General features: G+C 43.6%; 1 protein-coding gene across 15 annotated transcripts in view; it reads left to right on the top strand.

Annotated features, from left to right (window-relative positions):
* Positions 1 to 16,798, top strand: part of PSD3 (pleckstrin and Sec7 domain containing 3) — a 151,792-nt gene that overhangs the window by 126,745 nt on the left and 8,249 nt on the right. For 5 of the 15 annotated variants that reach the window (XM_040655817.2, XM_040655809.2, XM_040655806.2 and 2 more), the window contains one exon: positions 6,933 to 11,534. The exons of 2 other annotated variants lie outside the window; for them this stretch is intronic. The gene's annotated coding sequence lies outside the window, so the exon portion shown is untranslated. Of the gene's footprint in view, positions 1 to 6,932; positions 11,726 to 14,354; positions 16,062 to 16,798 lie in introns of those variants that run through there. 8 more of the 15 variants (XM_040655810.2, XM_040655811.2, XM_040655805.2 and 5 more) reach the window with 3 other exon arrangements.

The raw sequence follows: 16,798 nt of genomic DNA, 5'->3' as shown, positions 1-16,798 counted from the left end.
TATTTATTTTGTTAAGCAGTGAGCAAGCAGAAAGTCTAGCAGCTGAAATGATGTGCCTGAAAGACTCCTGGCAAGCAATCCATCAAACAATTATTGATTGGTACTGCCACAGGAACCATTTTGCACACTAAGACCTTTATTCTTTACTCTGACAAATGCTCACTTAGATGTAAATTAGCTGAAGGTGTCCTTCTCTCACACTATAGGGCTGAATTGGGAATGAAGGTTTGGTTCCCGAAGGGCAGAGGTGTGGAGAGCATTGTAAGAGCTATGAGGAAAAAGAAAAGTCTAAGATTCCACTGCTTCCAGGAGCTGTTGTTTTTAGTTTGTTTATTAAAAAAAGAAAAAAAAAAAAAAAAAGGAAGAATAGAGAAAGATAAAAACAAGATTTTCCTCTGGGAGGTAGCGTGGTACAACTGGAAAGTCCTCTACCAGGCTCAAATGGCCCAGTGGAGGCTTTCTTGTACTGACCAGCCTGGCCTGTCTCACCTCCCATGGGTGAGCAGGGTCAGCAGATGCAGTTATCTCACTTAGCTTTACATTGCAGCTGGGGACTTCCCCGTGTTGCCCCAGTAGTGTGCATGTTAGTGCAGTGGATAGGGCCAGGCTGTGCTGTCCCAGAAGGGATCTAATGATACCACCCTTGATACCTCCAACCAAACGCCTAGTTCTCCTCTTATTTTACAAATCTCTCTAATCTCATTGTAAATGTCAGACTTCAGTTTATAGCCATTGGTTCCCATTGCACCTTTCTCTGCTTGATTAAACAGCCTTTCAGGAACCAGTATTTTCTCTCCCACACAGATGCTTTCACACTGCAGTCGTGGGCTCTTTGGTTACTTCTAAACCCTACACTTCTCTCAGTGTTGGGCGTCTGCTCTGACCCTGATGAGCACCAAAAGCCCATTCTAGTCCTCTCCCTACTCACCTTTACAGGACTGAACACTCACATGCAATACTACTCCTTCGGTTTCCTTTGTGTGGGCTGATGTGAGGTCACACCTTTTGTCCTGCCTCTCTGCAGAGACTTGGTAGGGGAACTGCTCGTAGTATCTGGTACTAACAGCCAGAACACACCCTGCATTCCTTCTGGACTCCACAGTGGTCTCTGGGTGAGTGTCCTAAGTTCAGAAGGCCTGGTGGACTTCGAGTTCCCTCAGCTTCTTTGTGCCATGGGCTATGAAAACAGGTGGTGGTGGTGGTATTTCTGCTGATTCCATGTTGAACCAACTGTTCCCTGTTTTCTGCCCAAGCACTGTGGTTGGAAGAGCTGGTTCTTGCATTGTAACCAAAACTTTCTCCCAAACCCAATGGAAATATATGATGAAACAATCAGTATGAGCCCGTGCTTGGCTGTTTCTAAAAGTGGGATGAGTGGCTCTGTGTTGTCATGTATTACCTGTCTAACAGCAGAACCTAGTGACTCCAGCCAAAATCAGGGCTCGCAGCCCACATGTTATATTGTTGTTTTATGGGATACACTGCCACAGAAAACAAGAGAAAACATACAGGGAACAGCCCCAAGAGGAGGTGTGAATTCGTCAGGTTGGTGGTGGGTCACCGATGAGCATCGGCCCAACATGGAGACATAATGGGTGGCTTCACTGGTGGAGGGAGGCTGTAAAGTATGACAGGTACGCAGAGGTCAAATCTGGGGAAGGCCCTGGGTGTTCATCCACACAGCGCTCTAATGAAGCAGATGGCATTTAAATGCCCGTGGCTGTGTCTAAATGCAGATGAGATTCATTCCCTGCCCTGGGACAGATGCAGCACACGTGAATCGCCTAGGTCCTGGCTCGTGACTATGAGAGCCCCGCAGTAGCTCAGTGGAACAACAGCCCTGGTAGGCTGCAGCATGGGCAGAGAAATGGGGGTCGCTCTGCCCCTCTTACTGTGTCCAGGGAGAGCTCTTGGCTGCTTCTCAGATGCAGTATTGTCTCTACTGCCCAGGGAGGTGTCAGTTAGAGGATTTTCCTGTATGGCACTAGCTTAGTTCTCTCTGTGGCAATAGGCAAACACCTTGCTATCCTACAGTCTATATCTGATAGTGTTTGTTTAGGGAGCTTACAATATTGTGGAAGTCAGCTGCTTGATCCATCTCATCAAAAGCAGCTAACACACATGAAATGAAACAGTGCATCTGTATTTCATCAGTGGACTCACTATTCAGTAAACAACACCAATGCACCTGAAGTTGCACTAAAACAACCAGGCTGTGAGGTGCACTTTCTGTTATGTCCTGGAGTGTTAGATCATGCAGGAAATACATAACAGAGGAGGAAGGTGAACCAGTCTCTTCCGAGTCACTGCCTAAATCCACTTTCTGTCTCAGAGAAAATAGTTCATTACAATGCTTTACCGGCATTGATTTTGAATAACTTCAGCTTCGTTGGCTTCGGTGCAATTTTAGCACTGGCCAAAGCAAAATTGTTACAGATTCCATGCCTCAATGTCTTTTGAGGCCAGTATAACATGTCATAATCTTAGCAAAGCTGTAACTTGTACTCTTTCAGATGTTTCTGGGTTTATTTTCTCTTTTGCAGCTAATAATTCCAAAAACAGGTGGCAGGGGAGAGGGTGAACGCATCTATGGAACATGTTCAATCTCAGCTATTTAAGCAGCAATTAGTTGTAATCTCTCCTAATTTATTGACTTGGGCAGGATTTGGCATCACAAAGTGTTAGTAAGAGTTGGACAGGGAGTTCATCAGTACCAGTTTATCTGTATGCTTCTAATTGAACCTCTCGCGCAGCTACTTCAGCCTATTAGATTGTAGTGGTAGTATGATGTGAATACACTGCTGTGTAAACTGATGTGACCGCATGTATATTTTATTCTGGCTTTGTAGTCACTGGTGACTCTCTGCTCTGTTCTGTCCTTTTGCTCCTTGGGACTATTCTCACTTCACAGCTCAGGTGTGAAGTGTTGACTCCTCATACTAGGGACAAGCAGAAAAAAAAAACACAGGGACACAGAGGGTAGGATCCAACTAGGGCCCTGGTAGAGGAAAATGTGCAACTGTGAACAATCAAGGTCGGATTCTGTCCCTGGTTTTGCAGGACAGGGCTCAGAAGTGACACCTGCAGTCCGATGCACACACTGGCTTGGGTCTCATGCCCTGCTTCCTGCTCTGCTTTGCTGTCTGGTGGTACCCCTTCACCACTGCTCAGCACCTTTCTTTGCTATGTGTGCTTCTGATGCCCTCCTTGTAATGTCTCTGCTACATGTGGATGCCAGAAAGTGTTAGCAAGATGCTGCAGGGCTGATGCTTCTTTATGAATGTCCTTAATGCAACACAAAGAACATAGCAGTGCCTTTACTGTATTTTTCCAATCAATGCTATTGGCCAGCCACAAAAATAGGGCAAAGACAGTGTGCGGGAAAGATAACATGAAAGGTGAAGCAGACCTGCAAGACACGTGACCAGTGTTTCACCAGCACTGGCATTCAGGCTGTAGGCTCTCAGTGCCCACCATATGGAAACATTTTAGAGAGAGAGACTTCACATTTGGAGGTGGTAATACCTCAGCACTGGCTGCTGCTTTAGTCCAGCTGTTCTAGACCTCTCTGATGATGTTTACTGGGACAAAAGTTTCTTATCTCTGATGATATTTATTCCAACAAAGGTTCCTCATTGCCAAAAGGCAGGAGGGCATGGAGCAGCATCTCGTGGGAGATGGCAAATACGATAGCACGTAGCCCCTTTTGTGAGCCCAACACATTTTCTTGCATTCAAGACCATCTGGATACCTGTATACTTTCACTCAGCTGTGTTGCTACAAACCAGAGGTAGGACTGCAGGAGGAGGCTGAGATGTATGACATGCTAAGCTCTACACTACTACAAGGAGGAGCAGATGCTGGGAAGGAAGGCTGGGTTGGAGGCTCCTGAAATGCCGGAGGCTGGCCCTACGCTTTACTGCACTTCTACTACCACAATGTTCCTTCTCTCTCACAGTGCTGGGAAAAACCCATCAGCTTTGTCTCATTTGGCCAGTGTCACAAGTGTGATCACCATCACCTCCAGGAAGACCCATTCTGGTCATATGCACACATACATACTCTGTGTGTGCCACTGGTGCAACTCAAAAATCCCTGCTCTGGGGCATGGGAGGACAGGGAAGGCAAGCCAAGGAGAAAACACTTCTTGGATGCAGCCTTGGACACGGGACTGGCTCTGAGCGAGTGCTTAGAGCAGTAACTATGCTTGCAGGGGACCACAGCTGCCCTTCCTCAGGGCCAGGGCAAGGCAGCCAAGGGGGTCTCTCATCCCCAGGGCCTTACCAGCTCTGATACTCCTTCCCCCTGCCAGGGCACACATCTAGCCTTCCCTATGTTGACCCCCAGCACCGGTCTCAGGATTTTGCTTCCCCTGCTGAGAAGTTAGGAGGCATCTCCTTGGTGGCCATTGTACTCCCTGTAGCTTGTGGAGGCTTTGCAGACACACCCTGCGGCATCCTGTGTTGCTCCTTATGGAAACTGCTGGTAAGAAACCTCACTAACTGAGGGAGCAGGGCTGGAAAATTGTCAGTACTCTGGAAGTTGTCTCCACAGATGCTCTGTGTAAGCACTTACCTCAGTGTGCACTCCACCTCTAGAAACAAGAGAGGGGAACCCAAACAAACAGTGGCAGTTGCCTCAAGAATATCCTGTCCTGGGGACTTCCTTAGTTTAGTTACAGCCTTTGTTATTTCCCTTTATGTGTTTAAAGCCTATTATTTGCAAATGTTTCCACATTCATGTGTTATTATGAGGACAGAATTACCCAGCTACTCATCCACTAAGACATTCAGTATTTGAGGCATTGCCTCAAGTTCCACCGATGACTTCTCTTTCTGAAATTAATCCTTTGGACTTCAAAGATGTATGAGATACTTACCTTTCTCAAAGGCCTGTTTACCTATCAATGCTGGTAGGCAACGGTGTATTTTCACATCATCACTGCATGTTCAACTTCTGAGGACATTCTGGTACCACCCCGGCATGCAAGCTGCTCATCAATGCCAGGTCAAGTTGTTGCTTTCATCACTATTCATTCCAGAAGGAATAATGAAAGCGAGTGAGTTAGCTGCTAAGCGTTTCCTACAGAGCTTAGCCAATAACACTTGTGAGGAGAAGAGCTCCTGTTTGCCTCCACCTCAATTTCAGCTGAAGATGAAGCTGCAAAAGACCTTCTGAAGAACAGTGACATCCATTTCTGTTACTCTCTTTCCATCACACCACCCACTGGAGTAGTTAAATCTTCCATTTCCATGCCAGTAGGTGGCATTGCTTACTCTCTTAAATGCCTCAAACCCTAGCTAACATTCAGTCTTGCCTTCAGAGGTACCCTGCTAGAAAGTGGTACAACCTTTCCCAACACTGCTACAGCATCCAAGCCCAGTGTCTGAAGTTAGGTTGGAAATCAAGCTGGTATCTACCAGGAATGAAGTTCTGTGAGCGCTTTCCTGTTGGAATTACAGGAGCAGAAGCAAGGTAGTTTCATGCTGTAAGAAAATTCATAAACAGGGTAATGTGGTGTTGTTACTCGTGTTGTTAAACAACTGCAGTACGCGCCCTTATCACTTCTACAGTGGCTTACCAAGAACAAAGACAGTCTGCTCAATGGAGCTGTGCCACCAACAATTACAGTGCTGTCTTGCACTAGGTTGCAGTTATGGTTGCAATCATGTCCTGTGTTACTCCATGGCACAGACTGACAAGGATGTGACTATGCCATATTGTCCCCAGTGGATATTCATTTCCTGTCCTGGAAATAAAGCACATGGGATATCATTTCTCTATCATAAACTGGGAGAGTTTTCCAAGTGGATGTTGAAAGTTCCTGGTTTTGACACTGCAAATGAAACTTTGCTGAGAATCAGCACTCCAGGAAAGAGAACTTGGCTAAGTAGGGTTGGCCATAGTGCTGCCACAGGAGACTAGTGCCTACTGGCTACTGGGAGAGAAGCAGCATACGAGGAGAAAGGCAAGCAGCACAAAGGCAATTGGAAGTCTGAATGGTGAAACCCCCAGATGTCCTGCATCCAGGAAAAGAACACTTAGACATATACATTACTTCAGGGAAAAATTCAGCGTCGCATGTCTTTTCTGTCAGGGCGTATCCTAGAGCCCTGTCCCAGCAGCTGGTACCACTCAGACTTAGGGGCAGAAGATCTATTCTCAGCCCACCCATGAGGGGACTACCAAAGAGGACTGACAGGATACATTCAAGTGACACAACTGAGATCACCCTGAAGAGGTATCTCTGAAACAAGAGGCTATCATGTAACTCATCTTGATGCAGGGAAGTAGAGGGCAAAGCACAACTTTTTAATTAACTGTCTCTGTATCACTGTCCAGATCAATAGGATAAGGTGTCCCATTGGAGCATCTAAACCTACCTAAAGGTGACGTGTCTCAAGTATAATGATGAGAGACTGTGTGATTCACTGGCCTCCTCTGAGGGGATTCTGTGCAGAGAACAGCCTGTAGGAAAAGGATTGAAGGCTTAGTTCAACCCTGGAGAACCATATAATGTAATCATGGGGCATGGGGAAAGTTTGGCAAGCTGATCAAATACCAATGTTTTGCTATCTGTTAGAACTCTCTGCTTCTTGCTGTCAAGATGATGTGCTGAACATGCCATTGATCTAGCTCCAGAGGTCAGTATGACTATGCCTTTCTTTGCATGGCAAGTAGGTCACTATTTTCTGTGCTATGCATGGCATCTGACTCAGGTATGGAATGCATTTGATGTCTCATACAAGCTGGCTGTGGCTAAGACAAACAGGCTGCTCTTGGTTCTGTAGTGATTTCCCTCTCCAATCAAGAGCTGTACCATTTTTTTTTTTTTTTTTAAATAAAAGGCTCATTGGAGTTCATGTCTACCACCATTTCAGGAGTTCGATTAAATGAAATGGACCAAACTGTGTGTGATCTCTCCCTTACAGCTGGAAACCTTGATCTATATCAAAGAGAGGCCAGCCTTGGCCTTGATGACATAGGCTCTGGAACCTGTGCCACAAAGAAGGCACCTGTTGGCAAGACCGCAGGGCACAGACGATGACTCTAGGCCACTTCCCTCTATGCCCGCATCCGGAAGGTTCTATTTTCTACCTGATTCCTCCTGCTGCTGATCAGAACTGAATAAGTTGGCTTCTTAACACAAGCTGTGTAACAAGTGCAAGGTCTGGGGAATACATTTCCTTATCAGGTGACCACTGTTACATACTTTACAATTTATATCATAATATTCCTTTGTCCCAGACTGAAGACTCTTGAATGAAGAATATAATTAGCATCAGACAATGCTCACTGTGAATTAAGAGACTTTCAATTCCATTGTATGTTAATTCTGTGAAGTCTACTTCGATTATTCTTTTATGATTTATTTTTAAATTGCTGCAAAGCACTGGAGTCTATTCTTCTTGGAAAGTGACGTATAACAAGCTGTGGGATGTTCTCATGGAAGGCATCACGTTGCCTTCTCATGCAGTGGCTTTACCATTTTTGGTTGCAGTATCGCAGGGAAAATTTGAGGGCAATTCAGGTTCCTGAACAGATCTACCCAGTACCATTTTAGATATCTGACATGTTCAAACCCTCTATCTAGAACTGACAGATCAAGTATGGAACCTATTGGTCCACAAGGTTCACGGATAGTTGACTGCAAGGCATAGCTCCAGTAGCTGGCTCCTATGTAACGCAATACAGATTATGTATTGCATATTCATGTGCCAATGGAAGAATAGCATTGTTCACTAACACTGGAGTTGTTTAGGGGAAATTATCCCCTTGGGTTAATAGTCAGTTCATCGCTTGCTTACTCAATGTCATGCCTAGAACATCTTAGCCAGGAGAGACTTGCATAAGAAAGGGAGTGGAAACAAAGAGGCTTGTATGGTCGGAAACCAACTGGTTTAAATAAATTAGTGAATGTGCAAGTTGTCTTCTTTGATAATAAGAAATAACAGAAGTCTCTGTTTCACTTGTGCAACCAAGGAGCTGACAGCCAAGTAGAAGGCAGTCCATGTTTCAACAGATTGATTATTTATTTATTTATTTTCCCCTAGCAGTTAGGAAATCCCACTCCTCTACCTGTGATGGTCTTGGCTGCAAATTTCACAGGACAGGTTGACCTGAGCTGGCCAGTTCCTCAGACTGAGAGAGTCCTCTAGGGAGCACAGATCAGCAGCAGAGGCACAAAACGCATGGTGTATCCTCCTTGAACTTGGCTGCAGCCCTGCTCTGCTGTTGGCTGCCCTTTCCCAACTCAGCTTTTAGCATTGCAGGGTATGTCATCACTGCTATGATATACACTCGTTAGGACAGAATTAGCCCTGTAATGGCCAAGAGTTGGGAATGGTTCTGGTGCCTGAGTATGGAGCTGCTGGTGAATGTGGAGATCCCAGTGGTGAACCACTGGAACACAGACACAGAACTTCCAGGAGTGTTTCAGCCTCTACTACAAAACCTAATTGGTTGTGCTGGCTCTATTATAGGAAAGAGTTCAACAGAAAAGGGAAAAAAGAGGACTCTTTTCTTGCCCACGCTCTATGTGGCTGTGTTCAGAGCAGAACTCTTCCTGAATAATGTCAAAATTACTTTTTTGAAAGAAAATGACACTGTGCTGTCTTTTATGGTGCTAAGGACAAGTGAAACCAAGATTTAGTACCAACACTAATCATCTGTCCAGTAGCTTTTGGGAGATTTTGAATCCTGTCACAGACAGGGTTGCAGCATGTTTCTTTCCAGAAATGAAAAGTCACAGAAAAGGAAGGGAGTGATGCAAAGCCTCTGGAAGATGGTAGTGCTGGAGAGGCTTAATGCTTTCTGTTATGAAGGAGATAAGGTGTGTAAGCAACTTTTGGTTTATTCATTTGTTTCTAATTATCTATACTGCCTACAAAACCCCACCAGAAGCAGGAGGAGAAAAACAGGATATAAAGCTCCTTAGGGCTGTTCTTGGTACCTGAAAGCTAGACAAACAACCCAGGAGCACAAGAGGGCGTAAAATGACATATTGCTTTAACACTTTCTGCATGTGTCTCTGAAACGCTGTGTGACAATTGGATTAGTAGTCAACGGATATCTCTTCATTAACAAGGGGGTGGAGTAATAGCTTGGTCAGAACATGCTATGGACAGAGTGGCTGTGTGTTTCCTTGCAGATCCAGTCAATGAATCCCAGAGCACCTCTATTTATAGAGCAAGTACCGGCGTCGAACTAAGGTGTGCCGGATGCTCACTGTGCTAGGCTGGAACTTGCAGGCGCCATCTAAGACCAGAATCCAGCTTTCTAGGCATGTTCCAAGCACGTAGTGAAGGGGGTTTTCAGCCTGCATGAAGTCCACTGTTCCTAGGGCGCAAAAACAGCTACCAGACACTCAGATTCCCATCAGACCACTCTTTGAGCATATTTAAATTAGATTTCTGGGCTTTCTCCTTCAGTTAGAGAAAGTACTTCCAAGATCACGTCATTTACTGGTTAGGAGTAGCCGTCGCTGTGTTTGGCAAGGAGCTGTATGTTTTAGAGCAGTGTGAGAGCACATAGTATATGCCAGTGATTGCTCTTCTAGAAAAACGAATTGGCCAGGATCCTCAGATGTACTGCTGCAGGCTTCAGTGTGTCTTCTGTATCATTTGGCAAAGACCCAAGGGAGTAAACTGAGGCATAGCAAAGTGTTTAGGCTTTTCTAAGGGCATTTGCAGTAACAAAATGAGAGAAGTCGTTACAATATCTTATTCCTATACTACCCTTTAGTCCAGCTAGCTGATCTCAGTGTGCAAGGGTGTTAAGTGACTGAAGTATTCTGGGTGAAGTTTGAATTTGGGAACCACTCCATGCCCTCTTTTCTTGTTCTATGAATTTCATTATAAAATCTTTATAGTACATATTTAGAACTGTATAATCATGTTTCAGATCTGGGTGTCACCACTTCTTTAACAGCTCACCAAAGGTAGGTATTGACCCACAGACCAGGTCTGTTCCTGCCTGTAGTCTTGAAATGCTCATTCCTGCGGCCTACATGGGAAGCCTCTAAGAAAAGAAATAAGATAAAATTACTCTAGATATCTTTAGAAACTCATTACTGAACGTGGTGCCTGAGCTTAAGGGAGGAATATGGATTACTTGCCTTAAGATAGGGATTTCTTGCTTCAGGCATGTGTTAAGACTTCAGCTATGCTTTATCTCCAGTGTAATAAGCTGTCTATGGCGAGAGCTAATGGGGAGAGATTGGTGGCTGAGAGTGCTACAGGTTAAAGGCATTGATCATCCCCACTGGAATAAGTTCTCCTGCAGCAAGTGACCTTTTCTGAGGCAAAATTGTATTAAGAAATATTTCTGAACTTCTTAGCTTGCATTTATTTTCAGCAAATAACGAAGAAAATTTAAAATAGCAGTATGTTTCATAATTTGCGTAATACTGTCTTTTTCCTAACTGTACACTAGGGATGAATGGTAGAAGTTTATGTCCTATTGCATAAATAACCAATTCATGCAGATCCTTCCTGATTTTTCATGTGTTTGGATACATCTGCAGCACAATGATGGGCTTCTCCTTGGAGATTTTTGTTCCTTGTTTTGCATTTCACTGCTTATGATAGGGACTTAAGGGAATAACCCAAACTTCCTTATCTGTAACTTTCTATTTCTTTTCAGTAGCTTCCAAGAGAGTGGCTCCTTTATCTTTCCTATCAAATGATGTATGTAAGATCTTCCAGATCTGTGTATACTTTTAACTTTCAGGTTTTTAGACCCAACTTGGAACATGAAGGAACTCCAACAGTTTTCATGCAGGCAGTTCTCACTTTAATGGCTTGCTGTCTGCCTTTGGTACTGCCTAATAATGCTGAGTTCTTCCAGAATGGTTAATGTATTTGGGTGGCCAGTTTAGCATCTATTTGGGTGTCAGATGATCAGATAATGGAATCATAGAATCATTTGAGTTGAAAGAGACCCTTAGAGGTCATCTAGTCCAACTGCCCAGCAAGGATGCCTACAGACAGATCAGGTTGCTGGGAGACCCGACCATCCTGACCTTGAATGTCTCCAAGGATGGGGCATCCACCACCCATCTGGGCAACCTATGCCAATGCTTCGCTATCCTTATCATAAAAGTCTTTTTTTTCTTATATCTAACCTAAATCTCCTCTCTTGTAGTTTGCAACCATTTCCCCTTTTCCTATCACATCAGGCCCAGCTAAAGAGTCTGTTCTTTCTTATAGTCCCCCTTTAGATGCTGAAAGGCTGCAATAATGTCTCTTTGGAGCCTCTTCTCTAGGTTCTAGATCTCCTAGGAAAGTCTGAAATCTCTGACAGTGGCATGAGATGTGGGTCTTGACATCCTTATTCAGGCAGCATGAAGTGAGGCTACTCTTTGAGTGGGATCAGGAACTAAATCTGCTTTGTTCTCTTGTTCATCAAATCCCAGGTGTCATCCAAAAAAAATGACTGGAGCTTTCCTCTGATCGAATTAACTGAACAGATCTTACAGCCTGTGTTTGACTTTCTAGGTGCTGAATTGCATTCTTGAGAGATGAGGAGCAAGGGAAAAAATATAATTAGTAAGAGCCAAAAGTTGGTGGCATGGACTTGAGTACATGAAAGAACAGCAACACCATCATCTTTGTCCCAGTTGCCTCTCTTGACATTTACATGGCTGAACATGTGTGTAGGAAGAGCTGCAGTGCTGGCTTTCTGCCATGACATTCTTCTCTGGGGACTGAAGGGGATTAAAGTGGTGAGTACGGTACCGTTACCAAGGGGGACAGTGAGCATCCAACCATTCAAGACATGATTCACAAACACTTTTTGCCTGCTTGTTTCTCTCAGGCTTCCTTGTGTGCTGGGTCTTCAGTCAACTGAAGTCTTTATAAACATGATGTGTTCCAGTTAGTATACACCCGAAAGGTGACTGTGTGCTGGATCAGGGCATTTCTGCATAAAGATTTAGTTTACATTGGAGGACTTACTTGAAATCCACAGTAATGTTTCAAAGTGAAGGTATCACATAATCAAATCCATCTCCAGAATAAGACCCCTTTCCATTTCTATTTTCATATGGGGAGCTAAATAAATATACTTAATACAATCAAAATGCACAAGCCTAAGTAATGAAATAAAAGTCTCCAAAGATAGTGAGGACATGCTGCATCTGCATTCAAGGAGTAATTTTTGCAATGAGATATTTCCAGATCTTGGTGTCCACATCAACCTTGCATCAAATACCTTCCCCACATCTGCACTAATCCCCAGATTCACTGTAAAGGGATGGTATTTGCAGGTTGTGGAAAATACTCTGCTGTGAATGTTGAGTTGCATTTAGGAATCATTTGTCCAGAGCGGTTGCAAAGCAAGCTCAGTTCATGCAGTTTCAGCTGTGTGCTCCCTCCAGAGGATTGTGTCAGACAGGAAAGGCCTGTAACTTTTAAAAAAGTCATGGCTGGTCTCCCATGGGGCTCAGATTGCCCTTCTCCATCCTTGGGGAATATATTAATTTTCCAATGCATTTGTGTGGTTGTAGAGAGAGAAAGGATGGTGTAAGATCTTGGAACAAAACACGAGGCTGGGATTTAAGCAAGTTTGAGGCTAGAGGGGAATAGGCCTGAATAGGCCTCCTCTTGGGTTGTTAAGCACTGATTTATTGAGATGATTTAACTAAATGCAAGCACCCTTAAGCTCAAGTTTGATTTCAGTGTGGTGAAAGAGAAAGCTGTGCTTTGAAAACAAGACAGACAACTGATCAACACAAGAAAAAGATTTTGGAAGGAGGTGTATTCATGCAATACAGAACTATATGAGGGCTGCTGAAAGAAGGGACTTGTCACCTGAGACCTTATCAGTAGAAATGTCCTACCGGTATCTACTTCAACTCTACAGTTTGCAAATGTCTTTGGAAGGTGGGTAGTGGTGTGAGAATGAATAGCAGCAAAAAAAAAAAAAAAAAAAAAAAAAAGAACTGGTCAGAAAAATAAATTAATATGTAGATCATACAATGTATGCAACCGTGTTCTCAGTGGGATTTTGAACATAATTAAGAATAAAGTATTTTCATGAAAACACTCTATCTTGTTTCACCATTCATCCTGAATGTTTTGAAATGCCAGAAGAAGTCATAACAGAAGAAGCTAGTCAACTGTTTCTGCTTGAATTCATGTCTGGTAAATGGGAGGCCTCCGTCATGCTGTCCTTCCATGAACTGCATGAATTGCAAGGATTACCTGACATGGAAGGTAGCAAACTTCCATAGGCTTTTTTGCTGAGTTTTTGGGGTTCTAGAATTACTGGAACTTCAGAGTGTGTTTTTATGACACTTTTTCTAAGGGCTGATGTTTAAGCTCTGGACCTTTGGATGAATTCTGAATAGCAGTGCACCAGTGGTTGGACCGGGCCAGGCCTCCGTCCCTCTGGCTCCAGATTTTGCCTCAACAACAGGTTCTAAAGGGGAGGCTGGCAGATACATCAATCTGTGTGACTAAAACTAGTAAGCTGATTGACACTGAGAAATACACGCATTCAGCCATTGTCTACAGCATTCATCAGCTGTTAGGCACTGTGCATGGTTCCCTGACACTATGGCTTCCTCCATGTCCGTCCAAGCAAATTTCATGTGCAGTTTTGGGTTACAAAACTCTTCCTCTAAGCTGCTACCTTTTTTCCTTTCCCCCCTTCCTGGGGCGACCCAGCTTACAGAGCTTTTGGAAATTTATCTTTTGCAATACACACTGTAATCATCAGATGACAGGTGGGAAGGTAATACATCACGGCTGTAAGACTGTCTCTATATACTGGCATCCAACAATGGTAAAAGTTTTGAGGATGGGGATTTCTCACTGAGCAACGGGGAGCACAGCAGCGAGGGTAACTAAGCATAAATACACACACTGACATATTTCAGTTGGCCCCTGGAAGGAAATTAATACTGTCCTCTGCTTAAGTCAATCAATGCTCCCAGCCCTGTGCCTTAACAAGACCAAGTTCTGCTATAATGTTCTGCTGGCAGGAATGAGCCAATTCCTTCCCAGACTCTATTGGGATACACAGTGGCTCTCCCCTTTGAGGAGGTACCCGGTTTTGTTTCCATGTGCATAAGGCCCTTTATCACAGAAATAGGATCATCTGTTCGGGAGAAAGCCCATCTAATAGAAGGTCTTGTTTCACTGTAAAGAAACCTTACCTTTCACTGCCAGCTATTGTGAAGTTACTAGTGGATGGTTAGAGTTGATTTACAGCATCTAGTCTGCAATACCAGAAGAAAATACCTTTCCAGCCAGAACAAATCCAACAATTATACAGATGTCAAATTACAAAAAGTCATCTGCATTCTTCAAGTACTTATATTTTCTTTTCTTTTCTTTTTTTTTTCCCAGATTTTCGGATATATGCTGTTACTGTAAAGCTTTGGGAATTACTTATTGGGGATGGAAGTGTTTCATTTTGGACAAAACCCAACATTTGAAAATGTTATGGGTTTTTTTTCCTGCAGAAAAAAAAAAGAAAACCGGGAATGGAAAGGAAACTAGCAGTGCAGAGGCAGGTATTTAAAACGTCTGGGTAAATTTAAGACTAAATACATAACATACATACAGATCTGTTCTTGCCTCTCTTAATAGGAAAATTGGACAATTAACCACTTTTTGTTCTACTGCGTTGCAAGGTAAATCAGGAAGGCTCATCCTGCAACACTCACTCATAGTATGACTCATACATCTCTACATACTGATCTGTATGCAGATATACCAGCGGGGGCAAGTCCAAAAGCAGCAGCCCTGACATGTCCTGCCTGCTGCAGGCCCCAGACATCTGGAAGTACATCTTATTAACAATGTTTGTCATAGTGAGCTTCACTGCTCAACTTAAGCACAACTTAACTTCTGCAGAGATTCCAAACGTGCAGAATAAGATGTATGGATGTGGGTTATCATTATCATTGATACTTTTCTGCCAGGATCAGTCAGGCTGGCATGTTTGTAGTGTACTCCTCTGGCTAGTACTGTTCCAGCAAAAGCAAAGGAGATGTTACACGTCTTGCCCTGCCAGCTGGACCGTGTTTGTAGCAGCTTAGCACCTCAGAGACTGGTATTCATATGAAGTACAGAACAGCTGAATCTGTCTTTGCAGTTTTCCACAGGATATTTGAATGGGAAGTAGTTGCATGCAGAAAGAGATTTAGTGCAACGAAAAAGCATACAGCTGATATACCTGTTGGAGGCAAACACAACTGCTCATTGAAACCAGCATCAATACTCAGATTTGTATTCAAGAGCTGCATGGCTGTTTCCTTTTCTGCATTTTAAGAACAAATTTGAAAGGAGATGCCAAAAAAAGAAGTTTTAAAAGGCAGCATTTTGCTTTAAAAATATAAAACCAAAAAGTTTTGATAGAATTATTGCTTAATCTTCAGCAATTTAGCTAATTCAGCATAAAACTACAAAATATTGTGTTTGAGTTATAATGCAAGTTTTCAAAGCCAAGAATTACTTAGGTTGAAAATACTTTGCTGAGCTCTACTTTTGCCTCGAAAGAGAAGCCTGCAGCTGTTTCGCCATGAATTATCCATGGAGCACTGACTCCTTCCTTTAGCATGCCTAATCAGCCCCAAATTTGCCTTATCCCATTAGCTTTGTTTGCTCTGTTGTCTGTCTCTGCTTTATCTTGGGCCGGAATAAAGGTGACAGCCTAGCACCGAACAGGGCAGTGGCTGTCCTCTTCAATTCCCTGCAAAACAATTCACAGTATGGTTCTCCCTTCTGATCCGAGTCCTCTAATGTCCTGAAAACACAAAGAAAGAATTTACTTAGCTCTCCCCTGTGTAAGGAAAATACTTAAGTAGGAGCCGTTTTTTCCATGACCACAGGTGGAACTTCCTTTGAGGCTGGTTCTCTCCTTTACAAAGCTTTCCTCTCTTCATGCTGTTAAGGAAAAGAAATCCATGGGCCAAAACAACAGCAAAGAAAACAAACCTGCTCCACCAGGACAACAAACTACAACACTGAGATATGAACTGTTGAAGGAGTGGGAGAGTGGCTTTTCATCAACTTGAAGGCAAATATAAATAAACAACAATACAATAATTACTCAGTAAATCTGATTGTATGTTGACAATCAAGAGAAAACCATGGGGTAGCTTGTGGACTGGTCATCAACCCCAAATGAGGTGGTGGAAGCTCTTGGGAATTACGGCGAGTCTTCTGGAAGCAGGTAGTTTATTTAAGATCTCTCTCCAGTCCTGCAATTACTCAGGACTCACAGCTTGCAATACAGAAGAGTAAATGTTTAGCCTTCATGGCCACAGAGAAGAGTGTGACAAGGAGAAGGTTAAACCTCAAAACCCAGACAGAAAGTAAGAAATGCCTCACCATTTGTCTTTTGAAACAAAGCAAAGAAAGGCCAGCAGTTTTTAAACTAGGCTGGGTAGCGTTCATTTTGCTGCTGCATGTATTTCCTCAGCTTCTGCTGTCTGTTCAGCCCTGTACCTCAACCACAGCATTTATAGAAAACCACAAGTTTAAAAAATGTGTACGCAATTGGATGACCTCACTTCTGCAGGTGTTGGGACAGGTATGTGTGTAGGCTTATACACAGCTGCCTTAAAGGGCACAGTCATCCCATTCCTGCTCTGCAGCAGCAGCATCTACTCACATTCTCTATGGTGGCACTTAGGAGAGGTTTAGGTGGCTTTTCTAAGACCTGAATTCAAGATCACACACTTCACTCAGGGCTACTGCCACAGAGTCCCACATTTCATCCTTCAGGGTGCCTAGCCACAGTGCAGTCAAGCACATCCAGAAGTAGCCCATGAATGGTGAATACA

This window comes from Gallus gallus, chromosome Z, assembly GCF_016699485.2.
Source record: "Gallus gallus isolate bGalGal1 chromosome Z, bGalGal1.mat.broiler.GRCg7b, whole genome shotgun sequence".
Lineage (NCBI taxonomy): Eukaryota > Metazoa > Chordata > Aves > Galliformes > Phasianidae > Gallus > Gallus gallus.
Note: the sequence above shows the minus strand (reverse complement) of the source record. Positions and strands in the feature narration are given on the sequence as shown.